The following is an 11,630-nucleotide window of genomic DNA, read 5'->3' as shown; positions in this document are numbered from 1 at the left end:
GGGATTTGGGACGAACACTGGCCGTTGTGACAAGCTTTGATGGGACATCTTGGTGGCCATGAAAGAGTTGGGCTGGGGGGCCTGTTTCCATGCTAAATGTTTGTACATTTCTGTGGGGTTTTTTTTTCTCTTTACAGGAAACTGCGACCTGTATAAGCACAATCATGCTAGATGCGGCGGGAGTTCAAGATGTTGTGTTTCAGTGCTTTAACACAAATGTCACAACACCAGCTACGTCTACGGTCTCCACGCCAACTGCATCAGATACCACGGTGACCACACCGACCACAACAGTGACCACACCAACCACCACAACAACCAAAAAACCCCAAAAACCACCATCATCATCATCATCATCATCATCATCCGAAAGCAGGGAATCATCATGGAGATGCAGGAGAAAGGTATCTCGAAGATTTTTGTTGAATTTATTACTAAAGAGACGCACGCCTGCAATATCACTTTTATCTACGCTGAAACAACAGCACAAATGATAAGTTTTAGAGTACAAGATAAAGGAAATTGTTTGGACTGTTTTACAGAGTTGTACAGCAGAGAAACGATTCCTTTAACCCACCAAGTCCGCCAATTCCATGCCAACCTTACTGCCCATCTACCCCGACCCCACTTGCCTGCATTAGGACAATATCCACCTACGCTGCTTATTTAATTGCCTGACCACAATGGTGCCCAGAGCTGAACACAATACACTAATGCGGTCTCACCAACGACTTATATAACTGCAACATGACCTCCCAACGTCTATACTCAATACTCTGACTGATGAAGGTCGTGCCAAAAGCCTTTTTGACCACCCTATCTACCTGCGACCACCTTCAAGGAACTATGTACCTGCACTCCTAGATCCCTCTGCTCCACAACACTCCCCCGAGCCCGACCATTCACTGTGTTGGCCCTGCCCTTGTTTGTCAACCCAAAATGCAACATCTCACATTTCTCTGTATTAAATTCCATCAACCATTCCTCAGCCCACCTGGCCAACTGATCAAGATCCTGCTGCAATTTGTGCCAACTATCTTCATTATCTACAATGCCACCCACTTTTGTGTCATCTGCAAACGTGCTAATCATGCCTTGTACGTTCACATCCAAATCAATGATATAGATGACAAACAGTAACGGACCCAGCACCGAACCCTGAGGCATACCACTAGTCACAGGCCTCCAGTCTGAAAAGTAAACTTCCACCATCACCCTCTGCTTCCTTCCATGAAGCTAATTTTCTATCCATTCAGAAATCTCTCCTTGAATCCCATGTGATCTAACCTTCCAGAGCAGCCTACCATGTGGAACCTTGTCGAATGCTTTATTGAAGTCCATGTACACAACATCTACAGCTCTGCCCTCATCAACCTTTGTGGTCACATTGTGGCGGCTCCCAAGGGTCGGGCCATACCAGAGTAATAAATCAAACACCCCAAAATATCCAGCTCCTTGCTTTTATTTCGGGCCTCTCTCGACGCGCCACAACATCTTCAAAAAACTTAATCAGTTTAGTTTATTGTCACGTGTACCGAGGTACAGTGAAAAGCTTTTGTTGTGTGCTAACCAGTCAGCGGAAAGACAATACATGATTACAATTGATCCATTGACAGTGTGCAGATACATGATAAAGGCAATAACGTGAATAATGTTTAGTGCAAGATAAAGCCAGTCTAGTCTGATCAAAGATAGTCCCAGGATCTCCAATGAAGTAGACAGTATTTCAGGACCGCTCTCAAGTTGCCTAATAAGCTGGTAGGCCAAAGTATGTAGTACAAGCTTGACAGTGCTAAATTGGTGCTGGGGGAGGTAGGGTTATGGTTAGGGTTGTAGAGGATGGATCATAAGTATGATGGTTGATGAAAAGAACCTGCTCTTGACCCTGGAGGTAACAGTTGTTCTCAGGCTCCTGTGCCTTAGAAACATTGAAACATAGAAAATAGGTGCAGGAGTAGGCCATTCAGCCCTTCGAGGCAGCGCCACCATTCAATGTGATCATGGCTGATCATCCAAAATCAGTACCCCGTTCCTGCTTTCCCCCGTATCCCTCGACTCCGTTAGCCCTAAGGAGTTCTGTTACCGCCTTCTTCGTAATGGGAGGAGCGAGATCTTGGCCAGGGTGGGGTGGGTCTGTGATGATAATAGCTGCCTTCTTGATGCAGCGCTTCCTAAAGATCCCTTCGATGGTGGGGAGGTCTTTACCCTTGATGGACCGAGCGACATCTACAGCTCTCTGAAGCCTCTTTCAACCTGAGCGCCTGAATGACCACACCAGGCCATGATGCAACTAGTAGAAGTTGCAAAGTACAGATACTCCTTTTATGATGCTTCGTCTTACAATATTTCCACTTCATGATGGTGCAAGAGCGATACACATTCAGTAGAAACCATAGGTTAGGTGGCTATGATGTTGGGTAGGTTAGGTGGCTATGATGTTGGGTAGGTTAGGTGGCTATGATGTTGGGTAGGTTAGGTGGCTATGTTGGGTAGGTTAGGTGGCTACGATGTTGGGTAGGTTAGGTGACTATGATGTTCGGTCGGTTAGGTGTATTAAATGCATTTTCGACTTACGATATTTACGATGGGTTTATCGGAACGTAAGCCCATTGAGAGTCGAGGAGCATCTGTAATTACATAAAATGTAATCATTTCGAACAGAGGTGAATTCCACAGTACTTTCATAAACGCCCACTTAAAAAGTCATTGCTTTCTTTGACTAATTACTTTAATGAAATATTTTATTCTAGTACTATGGCCGAAGAAGAAAAAGGTTTTGCAGGAGGAGATCTGGCTGGAGGAGAAGGTTCAACTCCGGGAGGGGGAGGCAATTTTGGCGCAGACAGAATAAACTTAATATGCAGATGAGTCGAACCAGAGTTATTCGTTTAGCCGAAACTTCAACTCTCAGGACAGAAGCGACTCAAGTCAGTAAAATGCAGGTATGTTAAGTATCAACTCAGTTACTTGTCAGCATCTGGGGAAGAAATTCTCACGCTGTTTCATTCTGCCCTTCCTGATATTTATCCTCCAAGTGATCAGAAGCCCTGATTGTAAATGGCGGGACTGTCGTATGTTGAAAGACTAGAGCGACTAGGCTTGTATACATTGGTATTTAGAAGGATGAGAGGAGATCTTATCGAAACGTATAAGATTATTAAGGGGTTGGACACGTTAGAGGCAGGAAACATGTTCCCAATGTTGGGGGAGTCCAGAACAAGGGGCCACAGTTTAAGAATAAGGGGTAGGCCATTTAGAACTGAGATGAGGAAAAACTTTTTCTGTCAGAGAGTTGTGAATCTGGAATTCTCTGCCTCAGAAGGCAGTGGAGGCAATTCTCTGAATGCATTCAAGAGAGAGCTAGATAGAGCTCTTAAGGATAGCGGAGTCAGGGGGTATGGGGAGAAGGCAGGAACGGGGTACTGATTGAGAATGATCAGCCATGATCACATTGAATGGCGGTGCTGGCTCGAAGGGCCGAATGGCCTCCTCCTGCACCTATTGTCTATAGTCCAGTTTGTGTAGGAAGGAACTGCAGGTGCTGGTTTAAACCGAAGATGGACACAAAAAGCTGGAGTAACTCAGCGGGTCAGCCAGCATCCCTGGAGAGAAGGAATGGGTGGTGTTTCTGGTCTGAAGAATGTCTCAACCCGAAACGTCACCCATTCCTTATCTTCAGGACTGCAGGGGGCACTCCTAAGGACCTTCTACAACACGGTGGTTGCATCAGCCATTTTCGATGGAGTGGTCTGCTGGAGCAGCAGCATCTCAGCGACAGAAGGGAAGAGACTCGACAAGCCTGACCCGCTGAGTTACTCCAGCATTTTGTGATACCTTCGATTTGAACCAGCATCTGCAGTTATTTTCCTACACCTCTTGAGCTTATGGCCTCTTTCACACAGTCCCCTAATTAGCCTTCAATATTTAAGTGGTCTTTGGTGATGGTTTTGAATAAACTAATATTGTGGTTCCCATTTAACTCTACACAATAACCTCCAGTCAAATGCACACATTTACTCCCTTCAAAATGCAATTCTCTGAAACGAGGGATCAGGCCATTATTTTAGAACTCTGTTCATGATGTGAATAACTCCCCTTGATTGCTTTAAATAACCAATGTCCTCACTACCACATGGTACAAGTTGACCATATCTCTCCCTGATTTTCCCTGTTGCCTTTAATGGCTCACTGCACCATTTTATCACCCAGAGAGTTGAGAATCTGTGGAATTCGCCACAGAAGGCAGTGGAGGCCAATTCACTGAATGTTTTCAAGAGAGAATTACATTTCGCTCTTAGAGCTAACGGAATGAAGTGATATGGGGAGAAAGCAGGATGATTTTGGATGATCAGCCTTGATCGTATTGAATGGCAGTGCTGGCTCGAAGGGCTGAATGACCTACTCCTGCACCTATTTTCTATGTTTCTCTGTTTTCCATGACTTGCAACTTGCTGTTTGCCTTTAATGGTTCAGTGCACCATTCCATCCCCACACTCTGGTGACTGAACATGTTCAGGAATCCCACATCCATGTGAATATCACTGGGGAATTAAAAAATTGTTTGGGCGCCCTTTAACACAACTGACGAGAATTCGAGGCACAACCCATGGATCCACTGGTCTTTAAGGCAAGAAATCTTCACCAACATGGAGGACTGTATTTTCTTTGAGATAAGAGTTACTCCCATTTGGAAGAGAATGGGCTCATTAGGGATAGCCAGCATGGCTTTTTTACGCAATAACTTCTTTGAGTTTCGTGAGGAGGTGACGATTAATGTAGGTAGCGCGGTGGATGCTGTATACATGGATTTTAGTAAGACTTTTGACAAGGCCCCTCATCCAGGCTGATCCAGAAGATTAAGATGCGCTGCAGGCATGTTGATTTGGTCTTATGGATTCAGAACTGGCTTATTCATGGAAGACAGAGGGTTGTGGTTGAAGGTAGATATTCTGGCTGGAAGCCTGTGATCAGTGGAGCTCTGCAGGGATCAGTGCTGGGACCTCTGCTGTTTGCGATATCTATATATATATATATAAATGACCTAGACGTAAATGGAGATGGGCTGGTGAGTAAGTTTGCGGATGGCACCAACATTGGAGATGTTGCAGACAATGAGGAAGGTTGTCAGAAGACACAGTGGGATATCGACCGGCTACTGAAATGGGTGGAGAAATGGCAGATGGGGTTTAGTCCACGCAAGTGTGAGGTGTTGCACTTTGAGAGGTTGAATGAGAGGAGAGAGAGTACACAATTAATGGCAAGACCCTTAACAGCATCGATATGCAGAGGGAGTCCAAGTTCATAGCTAACTGAAGTTGGCCGCAGAAGTAGACAGGGTGGTAAAGAAGGTGTATGGTATACTTGCCTTCATTGCCAAGGGGCATTGAGTATAAGGGTGAGGAAGTCATGATGCAGCTCTGTGAGACTTTGGTTCGGCCACATTTGAGTTGCTGCGTTCAGTTCCAGTCACCCCATTCTAGGGAGGATGTGGAGCCTTTTCATGGGGTTGCGGAATGCTGCCTGGATTAGAGGGTTTCAGCTGTAGGGAGAGTTTGGATAAACTTTTAACTTCAGAGGCTGAGGGGAGATGAGATAGGAGAATTTATAATAATGAGAAGCATACATAGGGCAAACAGAACCTTTCTCCCAGGGTGAAAATGTTCAACTAGAGAGCTGTAAGGTAGGAGGGGAAAGTTTTAATGGAGACTAGATCAAGTGGACCCGTTGGGGACCAAACCTCTCCTGCATTGGTGTAACACCCTCTCCTCCCCCTCCCCCCTTTCCCCTCCCTCCACCCCCTTCCCCACTCCATCCCCCTCAACCCCTATTATCCTCCTCCCCCCTTCCCCTCTCCCTTTCCCTTCCCCCACTCCACCCCCCTTATCCTCCCCCCTCCCTCCCGAGGAGATAGATTTAAACTTTAAATGTGAATAACTTTAAAAACATAACACCGATTTCAATTAAACTTCTTCCATTAACACCAAAGGGACGACGGTGAGTAAGGTGGGCCTAAAATTGTCACGCTATCGTGTACCGTTTTGGCTGTAGTTCAGGAACAAACAAACAAACAAACAAGAGTTTTAGTCTATAGATGTGCAGGGGATGTTTATGTAGGCACATGGAAGTGCAAGCAATAGAGGGATATGAATCTTTGCCACATGAGGCTGTGGAGGCCAAGTCAATGGATATTTGCAGGACAGAGATGGATAGATTCTTGATGAGTACGGGTGTCGAGGGTTACGGGGAGAAGGCAGGAGAATGGGGTTTGGAGGGAGAGATGGATCAGCCTGATTGAATGGTGGATAGACTTGATGGGCCGAATGGCTTAATTTTGCTCTTATCACTTATGACCTTGTGCAGGCAGATGAAATCAAATTAACTTGGCATCATGGTTGACGCAAACATTGTAGTCCGAAGGGTCCCTTCTGGTGGTGCACTGTCCAATGCTCTATGTTCTATGTATTGTCTTTGAGATTCATTTGAATGCCACCTAAATGTTACCCATATTAAAAAAAATTGAATTCATAGTAAACATAAATATTTATGTGGATGGTAAACCAATTCTCCTAATCTCCTTTAAACATCTGTTACTCATCCAGTTGCCCATAAGTCCTAAGTATGTGTCCTTGATTATTGCAGTAAGAACATTTTCCTTTAAAAAAAATTCATCCCACATGGACACAGTGAATATTGCATGAGGAACACACACGATTGCCAAAAGCAACCAATTTCTACACTTGAATCCAAGCCTTGGGTACTTTCATTTATTGTGGCTTACGAAAGAACATTTTCCAAAAATAATTTAGAGAAAAAATTCTCTAAAGTGCGGTCACGGTGGCGCAGCGGTAGAGTTGCTGCCTTGCAGCGAATGCAGCGCCGGAGACCCGGGTTCCATCCCGACTACGGGTGTTGTGTGTACAGAGTTTGTACATTCTCCCCGTGACCTGCGTGGGTTTTTCCGAGATCTTCGGTTTCCTCCCACACTCCAAAGACGTAAAGTTAATTGGGTTAATTAATTGTTAATTACAGATAATTAAATACGTAGGTTAATTGGCTTGATAAATGTAAAAATTGTCCCATGCGGGTATAGGATAGTGTTAATGTTAGGGGATCGCTGGTCGGCGCGGACCCAGTTGACCGAAAGGGCCTGTTTCCGCGTTGTATCTCTAAACTGAATAATTATGACTCGTTCAACTACATTTTCTCTAGATAGCCAATGAGCAAAATTTTCCATTTAACTTTCAGATTTCGAATTAAAACCAGTGGATAAAGATAACAGGGCAAAGTGGCCAAAATAAATAAAATTCCTTGTCTTAATAATGTAATTTTAAGCATAATGTTTCATATTTAACTCTAGACTATTTATTTTTTAATCATTTGTATTTTAAGCTGTAACCATAAACAGGAATTTACAATCATAGTGCTCTTCAGGAATGTAAGGATTACTCTTCGGGAATGTACAAATTAACTAATTTGTGAGATTTATTCTATTCCATCCCCCCCCCCCGAATATGAAGTTTGAAATTGCATTGAGTTGTGTCAAGGCGTGTGTGATCATTCCTTGGTGAAACCGCATCGATTGTGAAATTGGAGCGGGCAGCTTCATGTGTGATTCATGTCAACATCACTGACATTCTCTTGCGTTATTCCCGTTCTATTTCCATCCACACCGCTGCAAGTAAGGTGGGCCTAAAATTGTCGCGCTATCGTGTACCATTTTGGCTGTGGTTCAGGAACAAACAAACAAACAAAAACAAACGAATGAGAGTTTTAGTATATAGATTCTGGCCAAACATGCCAAAGTCTCCATCTCATTGAACCCTTTGATCATTCATATTGACCATGATTCATCAACCATGGTCAGCCATGACCATGGATCAGTTAGCCCGCGAGATCCACCGCCGGCCCGCAAGGCCGAGGCTCCGGCCCACAAGGTCCACCGCCGACCAGCAAGGCCGAGGCTCCAGCCCGCGAGATCCACCGCCGGCCAGCAAGGCCGAGGGTCCAGCCCGCAAGGCCGAGGGTCCGGCCCACGAGATCCACCGCCGGCCCGCAAGGCTGAGGCTCTGGCGCACGAGATCCACCGCAGGCCAGCAAGGCCGAGCCACCGGCCTGCGAGATCCACCGCCGGCCAGCAAGGCCGAGGGTCCTTCCCACGAGATCCACCGCCGGCCAGCAAGGCCGAGTCTCCTGCCTGCGAGATCCACCGCCGGCCAGCAAGGCCGAGCCACCGGCCTGCGAGATCCACCGCCGGCCAGCAAGGCCGAGTCTCCGGCCTGCGAGATCCAACGCCGGCCAGCAAGGGTTGTTTAAGTTAATACTGACTAGTTAATTCATTTATTGCATCGTATGGGAGTCGCATTCCCAATCTCGTTGTACCCCTGTACAATGACAATAAAGATATATTGTATTGTATTGTAAAATGAGAAGTGAAGGAAGCGGTGGGCGAGAGGGGTGGGGCAGACTCGGATTGCAATGCATTAAAGTTGTTGCTTTTTCCTGCCATTTCAACAGATACGCCACTGACTTCTGACAGCAGGAGATCTGACAGCGCAGCATCAGAACTCGAATTGCTCAAAGGCCTTCCACAGAGTGTACCACAATTACTACCGGGCGTGCTTTTCTCCTACGTGTAGCTGCTGGGATTCTCATGCTTGACGCGAGAGTTCTCTTCCTCTCCTCTACGGCCTCTGTCTTTTCCCTGCAACCCAACGAGTTGCAGCTGCCTGACTGCTACTGTAGACTGATGTACAATAAAACATCAGGAGATTCACCAACCTGGGTGGGGTTTCCTCAGATACAACACCTTTCTGGATGTAAACAATCCTATAGCTGCTTCAAACAACTTTTCAAATAGTTGTTCTTGATTTTTCATGGGATATCATTTGGTATTAGAGTTAAAGCAATCATGTCTTTGCGCACTAAACAATAGCTGCAACTCGATTCCTTGTTAAGAAATTGTGACCGTGTAATCTCTAGGTCATTTTTAGATACATAAAACAAGACGACAATCAGTTCACATATTTTGTATCTATTAACAATCTGTGAGTAATACCTTGTGATCTGTACTTAATAAACCATAATAAAATATAATTTTCACAACCTTTCAATGTCTTCCAAGTTTACTCAAGGGTGGAATTAACCATTGAAGCCCAGAACCTAAATTCATTTGAAAACACTGTTGCACCGAAAAGACAAGAGCTGCTTCTTTCAGTCATATACGGAACTAGACCAAGTGGACCTGTTGGGCCCAAACCTCTCCATGTGAAGATGACCAGCTCCATGTGAATATCACTGGGGAATTAAAAAATTGTTTGGGCGCCCTTTAACACAACTGACGAGAATTCGAGGCACAACCCATGGATCCACTGGTCTTTAAGGCAAGAAATCTTCACCAACATGGAGGACTGTATTTTCTTTGAGATAAGAGTTACTCCCATTTGGAAGAGAATGGGCTCATTAGGGATAGCCAGCACGGCTTTTTTACGCAATAACTTGATTGAGTTTCGTGAGGAGGTGACGATTAATGTAGGTAGTGTGGTGGATGCTGTATACATGGATTTTAGTAAGACTTTTGACCAGGCCCCTCATCCAGGCTGATGCAGAAGATTAAGATGCGCTGCAGGCATGTTGATTTGGTCTTATGGATTTAGAACTGGCTTATTCATGGAAGACATAGGGTTGTGGTTGAAGGTAGATATTCTGGCTGGAAGCCTGTGATCAGTGGAGCTCTGCAGGGATCAGTGCTGGGACCTCTGCTGTTTGCGATATCTATATATATATATATAAATGACCTAGACGTAAATGGAGATGGGCTGGTGAGTAAGTTTGCGGATGGCACCAACATTGGAGATGTTGCAGACAATGAGGAAGGTTGTCAGAAGACACAGTGGGATATCGACCGGCTGCTGAAATGGGTGGAGAAATGGCAGATGGGGTTTAGTCCACGCAAGTGTGAGGTGTTGCACTTTGAGAGGTTGAATGAGAGGAGAGAGAGTACACAATTAATGGCAAGACCCTTAACAGCATCGATATGCAGAGGGAGTCCAAGTTCATAGCTAACTGAAGTTGGCCGCAGAAGTAGACAGGGTGGTAAAGAAGGTGTATGGTATACTTGCCTTCATTGCCAAGGGGCATTGAGTATAAGGGTGAGGAAGTCATGATGCAGCTCTGTGAGACTTTGGTTCGGCCACATTTGAGGTGCTGCGTTCAGTTCCAGTCACCCCATTCTAGGGAGGATGTGGAGCCTTTTCATGGGGTTGCGGAATGCTGCCTGGATTAGAGGGTTTCAGCTGTAGGGAGAGTTTGGATAAACTTTTAACTTCAGAGGCTGAGGGGAGATGAGATAGGAGAATTTATAATAATGAGAAGCATACATAGGGCAAACAGAACCTTTCTCCCAGGGTGAAAATGTCCAACTAGAGAGCTGTAAGGTAGGAGGGGAAAGTTTTTAAGGAGACTAGATCAAGTGGACCCGTTGGGACCAAACCTCTCCTGCATTGGTGTAGCACCCTCTCCTCCCCCTCCCCCCTTTCCCCTCCCTCCACCCCCTTCCCCACTCCATCCCCCTCAACCCCTATTATCCTCCTCCACCCCTTCCCCTCTCCCTTTCCCTTCCCCCACTCCACCCCCTCAACCACCTTATCCTCCCCCCTCCATCCACCCCCTCCCTCCCGAGGAGATAGATTTAAACTTTAAATGTGAATAACTTTAAAAACATAACACCGATTTCAATTAAACTTCTTCCATTAGCACCAAAGGGACGACGGTGAGTAAGGTGGGCCTAAAATTGTCACGCTATCGTGTACCGTTTTGGCTGTAGTTCAGGAACAAACAAACAAACAAACAAGAGTTTTAGTCTATAGATGTGCAGGGGATGTTTATGTAGGCACATGGAAGTGCAAGCAATAGAGGGATATGAATCTTTGCCACATGAGGCTGTGGAGGCCAAGTCAATGGATATTTGCAAGACAGAGATGGATAGATTCTTGATGAGTACGGGTGTCAGGGGTTACGGGGAGAAGGCAGGAGAATGGGGTTTGGAGGGAGAGATGGATCAGCCGTGATTGAATGGTGGATAGACTTGATGGGCCGAATGGCTTAATTCTGCTCTTATCACTTATGACCTTGTGCAGGCAGATGAAATCAAATTAACTTGGCATCATGGTTGACGCAAACATTGTAGTCCGAAGGGTCCCTTCTGGTGGTGCACTGTCCAATGCTCTATGTTCTATGTATTGTCTTTGAGATTCATTTGAATGCCACCTAAATGTTACCCATATTGAAAAATTTTGAATTCATAGTAAAAATAAATATTTATGTGGATGGTAAACCAATTCTCCTAATCTCCTTTAAACATCTGTTACTCATCCAGTTGCCCATAAGTCCTAAGTATGTGTCCTTGATTATTGCAGTAAGAACATTTTCCTTTGTAAAAAATTCATCCCACATGGACACAGTGAATATTGCATGAGGAACACACACGATTGCCAAAAGCAACCAATTTCTACACTTGAATCCAAGCCTTGGGTACTTTCATTTATTGTGGCTTACGAAAGAACATTTTCCAAAAATAATTTAGAGAAAAAATTCTCTAAAGTGCGGTCACGGTGGCGCAGCGGTAGAGTTGC

General features: G+C 45.2%; 1 long non-coding RNA gene across 1 annotated transcript; it reads left to right on the top strand.

The window, feature by feature from the left end:
- The first annotated feature begins 266 nt into the window (after positions 1-266).
- Positions 267-8,723, top strand: LOC144596338 (uncharacterized). The gene is made up of 3 exons (XR_013547589.1): positions 267-404; positions 2,751-2,942; positions 8,515-8,723. It is a non-coding gene; the product is annotated as an uncharacterized LOC144596338 (long non-coding RNA).
- The last annotated feature ends 2,907 nt before the right edge of the window (positions 8,724-11,630 follow it).

The sequence above is a fragment of the Rhinoraja longicauda genome, chromosome 8 (genome assembly GCF_053455715.1).
Source record: "Rhinoraja longicauda isolate Sanriku21f chromosome 8, sRhiLon1.1, whole genome shotgun sequence".
Lineage (NCBI taxonomy): Eukaryota > Metazoa > Chordata > Chondrichthyes > Rajiformes > Arhynchobatidae > Rhinoraja > Rhinoraja longicauda.
This window is presented reverse-complemented; position numbering and strand designations above follow the sequence as displayed.